The sequence below is a fragment of the Alligator mississippiensis genome, chromosome 3 (genome assembly GCF_030867095.1).
Source record: "Alligator mississippiensis isolate rAllMis1 chromosome 3, rAllMis1, whole genome shotgun sequence".
NCBI classification, from domain to species: Eukaryota; Metazoa; Chordata; order Crocodylia; family Alligatoridae; genus Alligator; species Alligator mississippiensis.
The window spans coordinates 94,521,704-94,535,221 of NC_081826.1; positions in this window are offsets into that span (position 1 = coordinate 94,521,704).

The following is a 13,518-nucleotide window of genomic DNA, read 5'->3' on the forward strand; positions in this document are numbered from 1 at the left end:
GAGGAGGGTCCCAGCCCCACACCCCAATCAGGCAATTGAGGTGCAGGGCTTGGAAAGAGCTTGCAGGGGTGGGTCCCGGCCTCCTGCCCCAATCCACCAGTGAGGCTGCTAGTAGCAAGCCCCCAGCTGAGAGGGCCATTGTCCCTGCCCCAGCAGCAGGCAGCCCTCTAGGGACATAGAGCAATGTCCCAGCCGTGGCCAGGAGACAGCTGTCTCCTTGCCCAGTGCTCCCTGCCAGCCCCTGAGCTAGCACTGATGGGGAGCCTAGAGTTGGCTCCCCCTGGTGGTGGAAGGGGCTCATTGCAGGGCCCAAGAAAGTGAGAGCAATTTGCTGCCATTAGCAGCAAATTTGCCCCCGCTTCCCTACACATATAGACACCTGCCCGGAAGCATTTATTCATGAGTAGTTTACTCATAAGTAAATTGCTCCTGGAACTAATGCATGTGTAGACACACCCACAATCCCTACAAGTCCTGATTTATGTTATGTGTTTACTTAGTACTTTAAATGCTGTAATTTAAAAACATGCTTACAGAAGCCTCCTATAGTGATGTCTTCTAAACTCATTGTTGGTGTTTGAGTTCAGCTTCTATGTCCCCATTGGGCATCTGGCCCTGAGTCTTACTTTCACCCTCGTATAACTTCAGGCCTTATTCAAGCAGTCACTAGCTTTACTAATTTAATTACCTTTACCATACACCTTTACCCTACTTCTGACTTTCTGCACTGCAACAGACATTTATTCCATTGTGGTATTGTTACATCCACTTCTACTTCCAGACAAGCCACAAACTGGCTTCCTTTCTTTTTCTGGGTGACAAAATCCATTAGTGGTTTTGCTATTGCCACTGACTCTATGGAGCATATACAGATACTCTGGTGATGGGTGACAATATAAAACCATGATATAGGTAGAATAGTGGGGTAAGGACATCACAATGGAAAGTGATGTGCAGTTAGTCTTCAATTGAAAGGGGAGAGATTGGGACAGATGTAGGCTAAGCAGTTTAAATGAAAAAGTGTTTTCTCTCCCACCACTAGGTGGCAGCAAAGTGTAGATGAAAGATACCTAAGCTATCATCAGGGATCCTGGTTTTCTCTGATTTTAAAAAATCCCCAATTTTTGGTTAAAAAAAAGTAACTCCAAATCTACATTTTTTCCATGATTAAAATGAAACATCATTGTACACCTATACATTAACCCTGTGCAAATAGGGAAGTATTCAATTCGGATTCAGATTCAGCCGATTCTGAGGACAGTGATTCAATTTGGAGATTTGGATCACTGTCCCAAATCGATTTGGCCAATTGGCTTTGGAAGATTCAGAGTTGATTCAGAGAGGTTTGGAGATTCGGCCATAGACTATAATGGGGAATCACTGAAATACTTATAACTTTGTCATTTTGGGGTGATTCTGATAAAAATTGTACAGATGGTACCTGTTCTGAGGGCATGAAGTCTGCCAAGTTTCAAGGAGATAGGTGCAAAGGTTTCACTACTAGTGAAAACACAGCTTTCTTTTTGGAAAGTGTGTGGGGGCGAGAGGGAAGGTGGGGAATCAAGAACAAATATAAATTTAAAGAAATGGATTGGATAGGGATAAGTAGAGGGATTCTAGTTAGTAAGCTATCCTTTCCTGACTATGTAGGAAGCCAAGCCAATCCAGTACCTTTCAGATACTGTTGCTCAGGCAGAAACAGCTCACAAAAAGGCACAGAAAGCCTGCAGACAGAGGTTTAAATGCTGTTTCTACATATCTCCCCCAGAGCACTGTGATTGGAAGGGGAATCAGAGAAAGATCACAGTCACTGGCCAGCTACAGATGTTAATTTTCCCCCTCTGCTCCCCCTCCCTCTTCTCAGGTTCTGTTCCCCTGAAAGACTGCCTTCTGAATCTTTTCCGAATTGATTCGGAAGCTCCGAATTGATTCAGAGGATTTTTTTCTTCTCCCAATTTGATTCAGATTCGATGATTTGGCCTCTGAATTGGGCCGGATCTTCTCTAAATTGAATTGCAGACTGAAGCTTCACACATCCCTAATATGCATATGCACACATACATATACATATACACACATACATACGTACATACTTATATGCATGTGTGTGTGTATATATGTGTGTGTGTGTGTGTGTGTGTGTATGTATGTATGTATATATACATAGATATGGTGTTTCAGTTAGATCATGGAAAAATGTGGCTTTGGGGTTACTTTTTTTTTTTTAACTGAAAATTGGGGATTTTTTTAAATTGGAGAAAACCAGGATCCCTGGCTATCATTCCTGGAGTAACTACCACTGTGTTACCTGGTATAGACACATGTACACTTGGAACCCTTTCAAAAAGGGAATGTTTCAAAAAGGCAACAGGTGCTATGCTCTAACTGTTAAGTGAAAATGAGCCGAGAACTATTCAAATGTAACAAAATCACTCCAGCTTTAAACCTGGAGAAGCAGTGTTAAAGTTAGAGTGATTTTGTTACGTTTAAATTGTTTTTAGCTTCTTCACACACAACAGTAAAAGGGTGACTGCCTTTTTGAAACATTTCCTTTATGAAAGGGTTCCAAATGTGTGTGTCCACTTCAAGAGAGAAATAAATGGTTGTTCCCATATGATAACTATGTTAGGGTGAAGTTAATTATGAGAATACATATTAATAATTTAGAGTAACATATATACATTCATGTACATGTGCGTGCGCGTGCGTGCGCGCACACACACACACACACACACTCTGCAGGGGCATTGTAATTATCCCCAAATCAATATTATAAATTTAGGAAATTCAGAGTTATTTTTCATTTAAATAATTTTTAATATCCTAGGGCACCTGCTGTGAAGTGACTCCATGCTAAAACTTTATAAATATGATAGATATTGGATAAAATTAGACTCCAAATTAGATAAAACTCTCTTAGTTTGTTTTAATCCTGAAAAATATTGTCAGACAATAAAAAGTGAAAAAATGGACCAGAGAAAATAAATAAAATCTTTCCCATTGAAGACCATGCTAGTTACCAGACACAAAGCACCAGCACTGCTTTCAAAAATGTTCTAGTTAGATAGTGTGATATTTGTGATACTGTCCGAATACCTCTTGGATATTTATGGATTTATATTTATGATACCTTACTTTACACAGGGTGGAAACTGAGACATGATAAATCCACATCTCAGCCCAGGTCACAGAAATTCGTTGCAGAACTAAGAACTAAACTACGCAGTTCTTCTCAGTTCCAGTCCAGAGCTCTAACCATAAGGTGGTTCCTGTCCTGGAAAATGACAGGAGTAAGAGTATATAGCCACATAGTTGATATAAGGTATGATAAATGTATTTACTCCTTTGTCTTCTACGTTTTCTGGAGGATGCTGTCTCACTTCAGTAAATTTCCTGAACAAACACTGACAGCTGAAATGCAGGAGTCCATGATATATCTTATTCTTTTAAAAAAGTGTCCGTTTTTTAGTTCCAAATGAGACAAATAGTTGGTTGGGACCAGCTCAAATCTGAACAGTCTCAAACTTCAGAGAAGTTTGAATTTAGATCCATAAGATACATTTTGGACCAATCTCCAGTTCTTGTTTCTGAAATGTAATAATCTGTTTCGAAGTTGGGATACACTGAAAAAAATGCCCTTTCTTGGGATGGTATTGTACAAAATGTTTTGTTGATCTGTGAAAATGTTTCTTTATGGACCTTTAGCCATCTACTTTAAAGAAAGACTTAATTGTTAGGCCATTCATTATACATACAGGAAAGTTTGCATATCATACTTGACCCATTAATAATTTTACAAGATACACATTCCAGTCTAAGGAAACTACATGACAAAGTAATAAAGCCAAGCTTTGCTTCTTGCTTGTGAACAGGAAGACAGAATGTATAAATAATTGCAAATGGTTTAATTTTTTTGCTCAAATGGTGTGGATAGGCCACTGTCCATATCACTGATGCTGATTGCAAACCAGGTGTATTTATGGGTATGGCCCTCATTACCATAATATGTGGACACTTTACAGATCATGAATTTATCCTCCCAATGTCTGTGTGAAGTATAGAAAGCAAAATTACTTAACTGCAATTCCATTTCTCTGGAGATGTTATCATACAGAATTCCTACTCTTGGGTTCAGTTCCTAGTCTGCGACAAACTGGAACTCTTTCCAGGTTTGGGTGTCTGGTATATAGAGTTACTGACATATGAGCGTGAATTCCCATTTCCAATGCCAACCCATTCACTCTTCCTAGACTTTTCTAGAGCTGGTTCTCGAATGCATAGGAAGCAAAAGGCCCCTGAAAATGCCTGCTCTCCAAATGATAATCAGGAGGAAAATAATCTAGAGCTTCCCAATAATAACATGATATTGCAGCAAAGAACCCTGAGGGGGACATCAGAATGGGAATCTCATCAGAATTACATAAGCATCTTCCCTCACTTCTGACAGAATGGCAGGTGCCCTGGGGACAAAGCCACATTCCTAAGCTGTCACAGTCAAAGTATTTTATACAAAGCTATTGTCCTGGACCCTCACAGACAGACTGACAAACTAGGGAGCAGCTGCCTCCAAACCCAGACGTAACTTAGAAAAAGAAATAACTATGGCTTAGAAGGAAGCCGCTACTAAAATCTGAGGCCAAAGGCTTAACACCAATTGAAAACAGATTAACTGGAGCTTGTGGCAGAAATGTCAGTGCCCCTCTCCAGAGATCTGTCTCCGCCAGCCTGAGAGGCTGGTGTTGAATCCCTCAGGGCGGGGAGCTCCCACCTTGTCTGCATGACAAAAGCCTGGCGCCTGGGAGGCGATGTCTGGTCACCTGGGCAGGGGGGAAAAGCCCGGCGCTGCGCGCGGGCCCACGTAGCCAGGGATGCTTTGTAGATTGGTCGGTTTGTGGCCAGTATTGCCAGCTTCGATTGGACCAGGCTGCTGAGGTCATAGTGGTTATTTAAGGGCCCGGTCCAAGAAGAAGGCAGCCTTTAGCCATGCAGTCATCCAGGTGAATCTGAACCTGGCTCTCTCCTCATCACTGCATGCTCCAAGAGTGCCCTGCCTCCAGAGGAAACAACAACCACCTCTGGATGATGCGAGTGAGTAAGCTACTCGAGATCCGATTAGATATTTAGCTTCAGTAACTCAGATGCGTGTTTAAACGGCTACCTCAGCCACCCTGGTTTGTTCTATGGGATTCCTTTGATATTCCTCTAATATTTCTATGATATTGCTCTACCTTTTACCCTGTTTCCACCCTACCCCCCTGTAATCAATAAAGTTCTCCTTGTGACCGGTGTGGGAGACTTATTGAGGGGTGGGTCTAAATTATGCCAAGGAGGCCCCTTAGGTCTGTGGACTAAGGGTGGCTTTCTAATAAGCCCCTGACTTGGGGAAGTGCCCCAAGTGCTTGTATTGGGTCTAGTACCCATTGGACTATCAGGCCTGTGTTCTCCAAGGCACGCAGAGCCAGAAGTGAGTCCAGAGCCTTGGATGGTGGCAGCGGGAACCCCAGGCTAGTGGGTGTGCTCCAGGGAAGGGGTCGGCCGGACGGGAGGCACCCCAGGGAGGCACTCGGAGCCTGGAAGGTGGTCGGGCGCAGGGAGGTGGGCGGCTCAACACAGGAGCGCCCCCTACTGGCCCGCCACACATGGTGGTAGTGGTGGGATCCGAATACCCTGCTGTATTTGAGGCATAATTTGGGGAAAGGAATAGAGTCACTGAAATCCCTTGAGCAAACAATTTCTAATTTGACATCGGGTCAACTGGATAGGGTAGAGAGTCAGGATGGCGGACGAGTATGTCCGGATGACTGTGCCCGAACTGAAGGAACTGGCAAAAGAAAGAGGCCTTCACGCAACAGGAAGGCTAAAGAAGGATGAGCTGGTTAAACGCTTGTGTACCAGCGAGTCAAGACCAGCGTCAGCTTCATGCTTGTCAACTCCTGGGCCTGACCCAGGACCACACTCCCGCTCGCCAAGCCCAGAGGCTGCCAGGAGATCACCCTCCGAGAGCGAGCAACAGAGACTCCATGAGAGAGAGATGAAAAGGATGGAGCTGGAGGAGAAACAGCTGGAGGCCCAGCGTGAAAGGGAACAGCAGGAAGAAAAGAAGGAACAACGACGGCTGGAGGAGAAAAGGCTGGAGCTGGAAGCTCAGCGTGAAAGGGAACAACGGGAAGAAAAGAAGGAACAACGACGGCTGGAGGAGAAAAGGCTGGAGCTGGAAGCTCAGCGTGAAAGGGAACAACGGGAAGAAAAGAAGGAACAACGACGGCTGGAGGAGAAAAGGCTGGAGCTGGAAGCCCAGCGTGAGAGGGAACAACTGGCAGCCCAGATGGAGGAAAAGAGGATGCAGATGGAGCTCGAGCAGAAAAAGCTCGATGCTCAGCTCCATTTGCAGACCATCGGGGGAAACGCGAACCCTCCACAAGCGTCCGGGGAACACCCCAAACTGGACGTCTCCGCCTTCGCTTGCTACCGAGAGGGAGACGATCCTGCATTGTTCCTAAGCAACTTCAACAGACGAGCCCAGCGGTGCAAGGTGCCGGAGGAAAAGATCATGATGTACTTGTCTGCACTGGTAGAAGGTGACATGGCAGTGGTCCTGAACAGCCTGCCTACAGACGCAGTTGATGACTATAATGCCTTCAAATCTGCAGTGTCTAAAAGGTTCCAGTTAGGACCAGAGTATTTTCGGAAGAAATTCCGGAATGTGCGCCCACAACTCAGAAAGTCATTGACTGATTTTGGGGCCCTGTTGGAGGACACATGCATTAAATGGTTAGCCGAAGTCAAGGCTGACACTGCAGAAAAGTCATGCCAGCTCATGGTGCTGGAACAATTCTATTATTGCTGTCCAAGAGAGGTTAAGACCCTGGTCAGGGATAGGGACCCCAAAAATGTTCACGAAGCTGCAGAAATTGCAGACCGACTGTTGCTAAACCGTGAGACGCCTCCCTACTCTGTGAAAGAGCAAAAAGGGTTCCAAAGATAGGGGAAGGGAGGCCCAGGTCAAAAAGGGGAAAGAGGGCCACCTCCTGCAGAGCGCACGGCGGCCCCAGATTTGGACAAACCACCCAATTCGGAAAAGAGGGGGTGCTATAACTGCGAGGAGCAGGGCCACATCAAGCCCAACTGCCCAAAGCTAAGCACTAGACCCAAGCCTGTCAGGCGTGCAACAGCCGTGAGCAGTGAGGGGGAGGGCTGGAGCCCCTCTGAGGGGAGTGTCTGTTGCTACAGGATCACAAACTCAGAGGAGGTGATGGCCCCCCACCGGACCATGATCACGTTGAAGGAGAGGACCCTTGTGGGGGAACTGGACACGGGGGCCAGTGTGACACTAATTAGTTCCAACCTGGTCTCACCTGCAGACATAATCCCGGGGAAGACCCTCACTATTCAAGGAGTGGGGTCCACACCCCTGAAGGTACCGGTATTCCGTGTCCCCGTCATGTGGAACGACTGTGCAACGTACCTGGAAATGGGGGTACTGGAAGGGGCTGCGGTCCCCATCCTGGTGGGGCGGGATCTTATAGAGCAGGAAGCCCAGCTCCGGAGGTGGGAACAGATCCAAGAGCCAAAGCCCCACACCGTTTGTGCGGTGACTCGCCTGCAGAGCAGGAAGGCTAAAGAAGGGGGGTTGGAAAACCCCCAGGAGAAAGCCAAACCATTGGCCGCAGGGGAAGGGACCCCTGCAGACGGTGATCGCACCCTGGTCCCAGAGGGAACCGGTAACCCCCAGGGTGGGTTAAGTGACAGTCCCGGAGAGGTGTGTATTCCGTCAGTGGCAGAGGGAGGTGACGCTAGCAGGGAGGAGACCCAGGAAGTCCCTGTGGGTGAGTGTGCACTCCCTGCTGATTGCTTAGTTGGGCAAGAGGAGTTCAAGCGGGAGGTTCAGGAGGACCCCAGCTTGGAGGGACTCCGGCAGATGGCTCAAGAGCAAGAGACAGAGTTCACTCCAGACAAGAGGGAACAGGTGGTCTGGGATAAGGGGTTCTCTATCGGTTGTGGGTGCCAAAGAACCATGCCGAGACCAGGGACCCCCAGCGCCAGCTCATAGTACCCCGGAAATACAGACAGCAGTTGCTTGCCATGGCTCACGATCTACAGTGTGCAGGTCACATGGGCAGGGAACGGACACGCCAGCGGTTACAGGTGAACTTTTTTTGGCCCAGAATTGCCCAGAATGTGACAGACTATTGCAAATCTTGTGAGACATGCCAGCGGATGGGCAAAAGCGGGGACAAGAGAAGGGCTCCCCTGCAGCCCCTCCCTATCATCAACCAACCCTTCCACCGGGTGGCCGTGGACATTGTGGGACCGCTGAAGCATAGGACTCGTAGGGGAAAGAAATACATACTGACTCTAGTGGATTACGCAATACGGTACCCGGAGGCAGTTGCCTTGACCTCCATCGAGACACCCGTGGTTGCTGATGCCCTCATCAAGGTCTTCTGCCAGCTGGGTTTTCCCCCCGAGATCCTGACGGACCGGGGTGGGAATTTCATGGCAGAGGTAACGGAGTGCCTGTGGGACTGCTGTGGGGTGCAACACCTTAAGACCACAGCCTACCACCCTCAGACAAATGGGCTGGTGGAAAGGTTCAACGGGACCTTGAAAGGGATGCTCAAGGCCTATGTGGACTCCAACCCCAATGACTGGGATGAGAAACTGCCGCAGTTGCTCTTTGCCTACCGGGAGGTGCCCCAGGAATCCACTGGGTTCTCGCCCTTCGAGCTGATGTTTGGGAGGCAAGTGCGAGGTCCTCTCGATTTGGTGAGAGAGGAATGGGAAGGGAAGATCGCTTCCACAGAGACCTCCGTGGTGGAGTATGTGCTTGACTTTCATCAGAAACTGACTGCCATGATGAAGGTGGCACGGGACTCCCTCGGACAGGCCCAGGAGAAGCAAAGGTCCTGGTATGATGAGAAGGCCCGCTTACGTACCTTTGAGCGGGGTGAGAATGTGATGGTTTTCCTGCCACTAAAAATGGACAAGCTGCAAGCTGCTTGGGAAGGTCCCCATGCTGTCCTGGACAGACTGGATGATGTGACCTATGTAGTGGGTATTAAGGGTAGGAATCCTAAGACAATTCACGTGAACATGCTTAAACCCTACTATGACAGGAAGGAGATGGTATTCTGGGTCCCCTCCGTTGAGGGAACTCTGGAGGACCCCGAGGACCCGGTCATGTATGGAGACTGGGATGGCGAGGCAGGGATTGAGGAACTCCGCCTGCCGGAGCATCTGCCCTCCCAGGACAAGGACCAGCTGCTCGCAGCGCTCAAGGACTTTGAGATGGTGTTCTCTAATAAACCAGGTAGAACGGATCTGGCGGTACACTCGATAGAGACGGGCAGCCATCGCCCTATATACTCCCGACATTACCCAGTCAATGAGAAGGTGAAGTAAGAAATAAAACGGGAAATCGCAGAGATGGAGGAGTTGGGGGTAATCCGGCCTTCAATGAGTCCCTGGGCCAGTCCGGTGGTACTCGTCCGGAAGCAGGACGGGACCATCCGGTTCTGTGTGGACTACCGGAAGCTGAATGCCATTACCACCCCTGATGCGTACCCTATGCCCAGGATGGACACGTTGCTGGATCGCCTGGGCCCAGCCCAGGTGATCTCAACTCTCGATCTGTCCAAAGGATTTTGGCAGATGGCCCTGGACCCGGATGCCATATCCAAGTCTGCCTTTACCACACCTATGGGGCTATACGAGTTCACAGTTTTACCTTTCGGTTTGCGCAACTCTCCCGCCTCTTTCCAGAGACTGATCAATAATCTGCTGCAAGGATGTGAGCAGTTTGCCATGGTTTACATTGATGACATCACCATTTTCAGTCAGGATTTCGAGTCGCACCTGATTCACCTGACCACCGTGCTAGGTAAGATCAAGCAAGCTGGTCTTACGGTGAAAGCCAAAAAGTGCCAGTGGGCACTATTGGAGGTAGTGTACTTGGGTCATCATGTGGGTGGAGGTCATATTGCTCCCTTGTGGGACAAGATCAAGGCCATCAAAGACTGGCCACCTCCACAGACCAAGAAGCAAGTCAGAGCCTTCCTCGGCCTGGCGGGTTACTACCGAAGATTTGTCCCGGGGTTTGGAGCAACCACAGCCCCGCTGCACGAGCTGACCAAGAAGGGCAGCCCGGACCCGGTGGTCTGGAAGCAGGGGTGCCAGGAAGTTTTTGACACCCTCAAGGCAGCCCTGGTCAAACAACTGATCCTAAAGGCACCGCTCCAGGATAAACCCTTCTACGTGGCAACGGATGCCTCCGACGTAGGACTGGGAGCTGTGCTTTTACAGGAGCACCAGGAGACATGGCACCCTGTGGCGTACCTCAGCCGGAAGCTAATCCCTCGGGGGCGAAACCTGTCCTCCATCAAGAAGGAGTGCTTGGCCATCGTCTGGGCCTTAAACAAGCTGATGCCCTATTTGTGGGGACAACAGTTCACCGTCCTGTCGGACCATGCCCCACTGCAGTGGCTGCAGACCATGCAGAACACCAATGCCAAGCTGCAATGTTGGTCTTGGCAGCTGCAGGAATTTAATTTTACTGTCCAACACATAAAAGGAAGCCAGAATGTGATAGCAGATGCCTTGTCACGAAAGGACTCTGGGTAGCGGGTCCTCAGGACCCAGGACTAGTGAGGAGATCACTAGTGTAAGACTGCCATCAAGTTTTATGGTTTCTGTATGTTATTGACTTAACTTGTTTCATGTTCCAGGTTTTTTCCTTTTTCTTCTTCTGGCATCCCGTGGGAACTCCCTGACCCGACACGCCCGGATCCACGGCCCTGAGAGGCCCCGTGTCCGAGCTTGTAAAGGAGGGGGGGAAGTGTGTTATCATAATAACATGATATTGCAGCAAAGAACCCTGAGGGGGACATCAGAATGGGAATCTCATCAGAATTACATAAGCATCTTCCCTCACTTCTGACAGAATGGCAGGTGCCCTGGGGACAAAGCCACATTCCTAAGCTGTCACAGTCAAAGTATTTTATACAAAGCTATTGTCCTGGACCCTCACAGACAGACTGACAAACTAGGGAGCAGCTGCCTCCAAACCCAGACGTAACTTAGAAAAAGAAATAACTATGGCTTAGAAGGAAGCCGCTACTAAAATCTGAGGCCAAAGGCTTAACACCAATTGAAAACAGATTAACTGGAGCTTGTGGCAGAAATGCCACCGTCAGTGCCCCTCTCCAGAGATCTGTCTCCGCCAGCCTGAGAGGCTGGTGTTGAATCCCTCAGGGCGGGGAGCTCTCACCTTGTCTGCATGACAAAAGCCTGGCGCCTGGGAGGCGATGTCTGGTCACCTGGGCAGGGGGGAAAAGCCCGGCGCTGCGCGCGGGCCCACATAGCCAGGGATGCTTTGTAGATTGGTCGGTTTGTGGCCAGTATTGCCAGCTTCGATTGGACCAGGCTGCTGAGGTCAGAGTGGTTATTTAAGGGCCCGGTCCAAGAAGAAGGCAGCCTTTAGCCATGCGGTCATCCCGGTGAATCTGAACCTGGCTCTCTCCTCATCACTGCATGCTCCAAGACTGCCCTGCCTCCAGAGGAAACAACAACTACCTCTGGATGATGCGAGTGAGTAAGCTACTCGAGATCCGATTAGATATTTAGCTTCAGTAACTCAGATGCGTGTTTAAACGGCTACCTCAGCCACCCTGGTTTGCTCTATGGGATTCCTTTGATATTCCTCTAATATTTCTATGATTTTGCTCTACCTTTTACCCTGTTTCCGCCCTACCCCCCTGTAATCAGTAAAGTTCTCCTTGTGACCGGTGTGGGAGACTTATTGAGGGGTGGGTCTAAATTATGCCAAGGAGGTCCCTTAGGTCTGTGGACTAAGGGAGGCTTTCTAATAAGCCCCTGACTTGGGGAAGTGCCCCAAGTGCTTGTATTGGGTCTAGTACCCATTGGACTATCAGGCCTGTGTTCTCCAAGGCACGCAGAGCCAGAAGTGAGTCCAGAGCCTTGGATGGTGGCAGCGGGAACCCCAGGCTAGTGGGTGTGCTCCAGGGAAGGGGTCGGCCGGACGGGAGGCACCCCAGGGAGGCACTCGGAGCCTGGAAGGTGGTCGGGCGCAGGGAGGTGGGCGGCTCAACGCAGGATCGCCCCCTACTGGCCCGCCACAGAGCTACTGAACAGAGAAAGCAAGAGACTAATACAAAGCACAACAAAGGTGCCTGAAATAGGGCAGCATCCTAGAAAGAAATGGAACAAAGAAAAAAAAATCTAGGATGCAATTTCCTTGGGGAACTCCATCCTGAACAGTGGTCAGAACAAAGCTATTTGAAAAGACTGTAGAGGTAGACAAAGTGATAATTGAAGTAATGATAGCTGGAATGAAACACTATGGGGAGGTACTGAAGTTTTAGATGCCAAACTTGGTGTGAATTCATGCAGATGGTTAATTATATTTAAATGTTTCTTTCACTTGGTTGATAGGTGATGATTAGTAGCTTTGGGATATCAATTTTTTTTTTCAGCAGCTCTCTTCTGTTTAGCTGTATCCCAGCAATGGGTAATTTATTATGGCCTAGGAATGTTGTTTTACTTGGTAGGAATTGACTCTTTCTTTTCCCTGTTGAGCATCCAAACTAATTGACTCTTTCTTTTCCCTGTTGAGTATCCAAAGTAATAACACTGTTAACCTATATTCATCTGCCTGCTAGGCTTTGAAATCTATGTTCTGTAGGTCTGTGAAATGTTTCAGGTGCTGAAGTGATACCAAATTGAAATTTCTAAAAACAAAACCTGCCAAACAGCAGATTCAATATGCGTATCATAGTGTCTTCATTATCAAACTTCCATTTGCCAGACTCCTTGAAAAGTATCTTCAGTTACAAGTTACCTCTTATTCTCTCCCCTCAGATTTAATAATTTAGCACTGTTTTTCCACATAAGTATTCAGTTCCTTAACATCCATGTGCAAATAGACTACACCATTTCCCCCCCATTTCAGATTTAATCCAGTCTGTGGTTGTATCAATGACTCTTGAATGGCATTCAAAATGTAAATAACAACATTGAGAATTAGGACTTGTCATATCTTTTATTGGACCAACTGTATAGTTGGGGGAGATGTTAAATAAGCCATCAGGTCTAGGAAAGAAGCAGGTAAAATAATTACTTTTGTTTAACCCCACTATTCAAACAAAAGTTGTCAACTGTAAAATAATTTAAATAGCTTCATTATGTAATGACAGTGTAAAAACACTGGCAGCCCTCAAACCTACAAACAAAAATATTCACAGCTATGAAAGGCTTACATCCTTTTAACACAGGCCAACAATGTTGCAAGTGACTTGAGCTACACTCATAGCCTTTAAGAGGTAATTAGATGAGATGGTAAAGATCTGGTCAAACAGCAATTTGCTGGACCACATGAGGATATTTCTCTGAAGTTTAGGCAGCTAGAAAATTGGAACCCTGACATGGTCAAATGTCATGGAAGGACTCAGTTTATTTGCCTAAGTACCAAGATTTTAGGTACCCAAAAATAACTGCAGTAGT